Source organism: Mandrillus leucophaeus, unplaced genomic scaffold (assembly GCF_000951045.1).
Source record: "Mandrillus leucophaeus isolate KB7577 unplaced genomic scaffold, Mleu.le_1.0 Scaffold52, whole genome shotgun sequence".
Lineage (NCBI taxonomy): Eukaryota > Metazoa > Chordata > Mammalia > Primates > Cercopithecidae > Mandrillus > Mandrillus leucophaeus.
Window position 1 is genome coordinate 2,273,473 of NW_012105586.1, and position 4,874 is coordinate 2,278,346.

The window sequence follows — 4,874 nt, forward strand, 5'->3', positions numbered from 1 at the left end:
AGAGCGTGCAGGAGGGCTCATGCCCTCAAAAGTAGGGACATGTGGGCTCAAGGCTGTGTGTCCACAAGTGTATGAGAGTGGGGGGTGTGTGTGAGCCGGTGTACACACAAGTGTGTCTAGGGTGTGTGTGTGTCTAAGTGTATGAGTGTGTGAGAGCAGCGAGGGCTTGTGCCCCTGAGATTATGTGTGCATGCACGTGGTGTGTGTGTGTGTACAAGGATGTGTGTGTGAGGGTCTGTGTGCTTGAGGTTGTGTGTGCAAATGTGTAGGGGTGAGTGGGTGTGTGCATGTGGGTGGGTAGGTGTGTGCTCAAGGCTGTGTGTGTAAGAGTGTGTGTGTGCAAGTGTGCCAGGGTGTGTGGTCAGCAAAGCATTAAAATCCCCTTCCCCAAACTTCACAGCAAGTGGGGCAGCGACCCCGCCTCTAACGCCTGTCAGCCAGGGAGGAAGAGAAGGAAGGCCCAGAGGTTATGTAGTGCAGGGCCACACAGGAGCTCACTCAGCCCAGTCCAGGCTTTGCCACTCCTCCTGGCTAAGCTGCCTCGGGAGAAAAATAGGAGTCCACCCAATGCCAGCCCAGGAGGAGGGAAATTTCAGCACCGATGTCTACCAAGGGGCATGGGATGCAGCTCAAAAGGATGGACTCTGGAGTTCAGGGTGGTCTGAGTTCGAATCCTGGCTTGGTCCCTTGCTAGCTGTGTGGCCTGAGGCAGGTCAGTTAACCTCTCTGTGCCTCAACTGCCCCATCTGTGAACTGGGGATAATAACCTTACCTTACAGGATAGTTTTGAGAACTCAAAGAGTAAGAGATGTAGAGCTCTTAGAACAGTGCATGGTGGGGCCGGGCGCGGTGGCTCACGCCTCTAATCCCAGCACTTTGGGAGGCAGAGGTGGGCGGATCACGTGGTCAGGAGATCAAGACCATCCTTGCTAATATGGTGAAACCCCGTCTCTACTAAAAACATAAAAAATTAGCCAGGTGTGGTGGCACATGCCTGTAGTCCCAGCTACTCAGGAGGCTGAGGCAGCAGAATCGCTTGAACCCAGCAGGCAGAGGTTGCAGTGAGCCGAGATCACACAATTGCACTCCAGCCTGGAGGTAAGAGCAAGACTCCATCTCAAAAAATAAAATAAATAAAATAAGAATAGTGCATGGCACATGACACGCACTATCTAAATCTTCCTCTTACTGGCCAGGCACAGTGGTTCACACCTGTAATCCCTGCACTTTGGGAGGCGGAGGTGGGTGGATCACCTGAGGTCAGGAGTTTGAGACCAGCCTGGCCAATATGGTGAAACCCCGTCTCTACTAAAAGTATAAAAATTAGCTGGCGTGATGGCACGTGCCTGTAATCCCAGCTACTTGAGAGGCTAAGGCATGAGAATCACTGAGCCTGGGAGGTGGAGGTTGCAGTGAGCCGAGATCATGCCACTGTAATCCAGCCTGCGTTACACAGCAAGACTCCATCTCAAATTAAAAAATAAAGAAAGAAAGAAAAGAAAAATCTTCCTCTTACTACCATAAGTGATGCCTGCAAGCCATGAGCTCACGAATTTAGTACACCTAGGACAGATGAACCCCCAGGATTATAAAACCCCAAGATACATTAGATGCCGGAGTGGCCAGACACCAAGGGCCATGAGGCTGAGTCTCAGCTTGTCGGTGACCAGGGCAGACGGTCGGGGGTGCTACCTGCTCTCCACCCTCCCATCTATGGGAGACCTCATCTCCCCAACGTGTCATCTTGAGAGGCTGCTTTGGCCGGTAAGACAAACCTGCATTTACGGCTTGGAGCACTGAGGTCGAGCACGGGGACCTTTGGAGTTCAGGAATCTCAGGATGGAGGGCCTGGGACGGGTTCCCTTCCCCTCACTCCACCTCAAGCCCAGCAAGGAATTTTCTGGCACGACGAGCGTGTTAGTCTGCTAAGGCTGCCATAAAAGTTCCACACATGGGAGGCTTAAACCACAGAAATGAGCTTCCTCACGCTTCTGGAGGTGAAAGTTGAGGCATTAGCAGGGCTGGGTGTTTTCGAGGCCTCTCTCTTTGGCTCACGGGTGGCCGCGTTGTCGCTGTGTCCTCACCTGGACTTTCCTCTGTGCGTGCACAGGTCTGTGGCCGAATTTCCCCTTTTTGTAAGGACACCGGTCGTGTTGGATTAGGGTCCACCTGAAAGGCCTTGTTTTAACTCAATTGCCTCCTTAACAACTATCTCAAAGGATTGTTGCATTCTGAAGTACTGAGGGTTAGGACTTCCACATATGAATTTGGCGAGGGACACAGTTCAGCCCAGGACACTGAAGTTTCTGCTTCCTCAGAAAATTAATTCCCAACTGAAGCTAAGAGCTAAAGTGTGGACTTGACTGTGAGCAAACAGCTGTCACGTGGCCACTCCAGCGTCTCATTCATCATTCATCCAGGCAACTGTGAACTGTATTCATTTCTTTTTTTTTTTTTTTTGAGTCAGAGTCTCGCTGTGTCACCCAGGTTGGAGTGCGGTGGTGTGATCTTAGCTCACTGCAACCTCCGCCTCCCAGGTTCAAGCGACTCTCGTGCCCCAGCCTCCCGAGTAAGTGAGATTTCAGGTGCATGCCGTCACACCCGCTAATTTTTCTATTTTCAGTAGAGACGGGGTTTCACCACGTTAGCCAGGCTGATCTCAAACTCCTGACCTCAAGTGATCCACCCGCCTCGGCCTCCCAAAGTGCTGGGATTACAGGCGTGAGGCACCGCGCTCAGCCTGTGTTCATTTCTTAGGGCTGCTGTGGTAACTGCTCACAAACGTTATGATTAAAGCAACTGAAACTTCTTCTAGCCTCTAGTTCTGGAGACTGGAAGGCCAAGATCAAGGTGTTGGCAGTCTTGCTTCCTTCTGGAAGCTCTGACAGAAAATCTATCCCTCCTACACCTCTCCCCTGGCTTCTAGCAGCTGCCCGCCATCCTTCATCAGTCCTCTCTGCCCCTGTCATCATGTCCCCTGCTTTTTTTTCCCAATGAGATAGAGCCTTGCTCTGTCGCCCAGGCTGGAGTACAGTGGCACAATATTGGCTCACTGCAACCTCCACCTCCCAGGTTCAAGCGATTCTCCCTCAGCCTCCCGAGTAGCTGAGATTACAGGCACATACCACCACACCCGACTAATTTTTTTTTGTATTTTTAGTAGAGACAGGGTTTCGCCATGTTGGCCAGGCTGGATTCAAACTCCTGACCTCAGGTGATCCGCCCACCTCGGCCTCCCAAAGTGGGATTACAGGCGTGAGCCACCGCGCCTGACCCATGTCCCCTACTTCTTTGTGTCTGTGTAGTGTGTCCTTTTTTGTATCTTATAAGACACCTATTATTGGATTTAAAGCCCTCCCTAAACCAGGATGCTCTCATTTTGAGATAATTACCTTACCTTAATTACATCTGCAGAAAGGCTGGGCACAGCGGCTCACGCCTGTAATTCCAGCACTTTGGGAGGCCGAGGCGGGTGGATCACTTGAGGTCAGGAGTTCGAGACCATTCTAGCCAACATGGCAAAAACCTGTCTCTACTAAAAATATAAAACATTAGCCAGGTGTGGTGGTGTGTACCTGTAATCCCAGTAGCTCAGGAGGCTGAGGCAGGAGAATCACTTGAACCCGGGAAACGTAGGTTGCAGTGAGCCGAGAGTGTGCCACTGCACTCCAGCCTGGGCAACTGAAAAAAAAAAAAAAAAAAAAAAAAAAAAAAACAGAAAAAAAGAAAATAAATTTATGTTGCTTAAGTCCTGCAGTCTGTGGTGTTCTGTTATACAGCCCTAGTGAGTGACAGGGTGAGACTGTCTCAAAAAAAATAAAATTATATCTGCATAGACCTTTATTTCAGATGAGGTCATACTCTGAAGTTCTAGGTGGACATATCTTTGGGGGGCTGCCTCTGAACCCACATCAGGGACCCAGAGAAGATGCTGGCTCTCCCGGATGTCAGTGGCCTCGAAGTCCTTTGGTAGCTCAGGCCCACAGGGAGGATCAGCACCTGGGAGACCCTTGTCCTTCAGGAGGTCCCAGGCCAGCAAGGCGAGAAGGCCCAAGGAGCCCACCCAGCCCGGTCAGGAGAACCACAGGAGGGTTTTAGGGGGATGGAGAGTCCACATGGCCAGGCAGGGAGACTGAGGAAAGGTTTGGGCAATCCGGCCTGAAGGTGGGACTTGAGCAGGTCTTACCCTGCAGGAGGAGTGGAATGGAGGTGTGGGTAACTGCCCCCATCCTGCTCTGTTCCCACACCATGTCCTACAAGGTCCTTAGAATCCCCACCCAAAGATTCCTGGAAAGGCCTGAGTGGTTTTCAGGCCTCTGACCCTCCCAGGCACGGAGGCCCGCAAGGCCCTACTCCAGCACAGACACTGGGCCAGCGCCCTGTGTTCATCATCTCATGGAGAAATCACCTAAAACTTCCCCTGCTCCCACCCCCCTCATTCCTATGTATCAGGCCAGATGGGGTGGACCACCCAAAGACAGGATCCTCATCTGCCCATATGCACACAGGTCCTGGTTTCAAATAACAATGTTGCACATTTATTAGGTCCAGTACTGCACTGCACATTTCATCTCCTGATCATCTCATCTCATCCTCTAAAAACCCCAACCCAATAGGTAACATTCTTGGTTTTCTGGGTTTTTTTCTTTTTCTTTTTCTTTTTTTTTTTTTTGAGACAGGGTCTTGCTCTGTCACCCAGTGGCTCACTGCAGCTTCCAACTCCTGGGCTCAAGTGATCCTCCTGCCTCAGCCTCCCAAGTGGCTGGAACCACAGGTTCATGCCACCACACCTGGCTAGTTTTTAAAAGTTTTTGTAGAGACGTGGTCTCCCTATGTTGTCCAAGTCGGTCTTGAGCTCCTGGGTTCAAGCAATC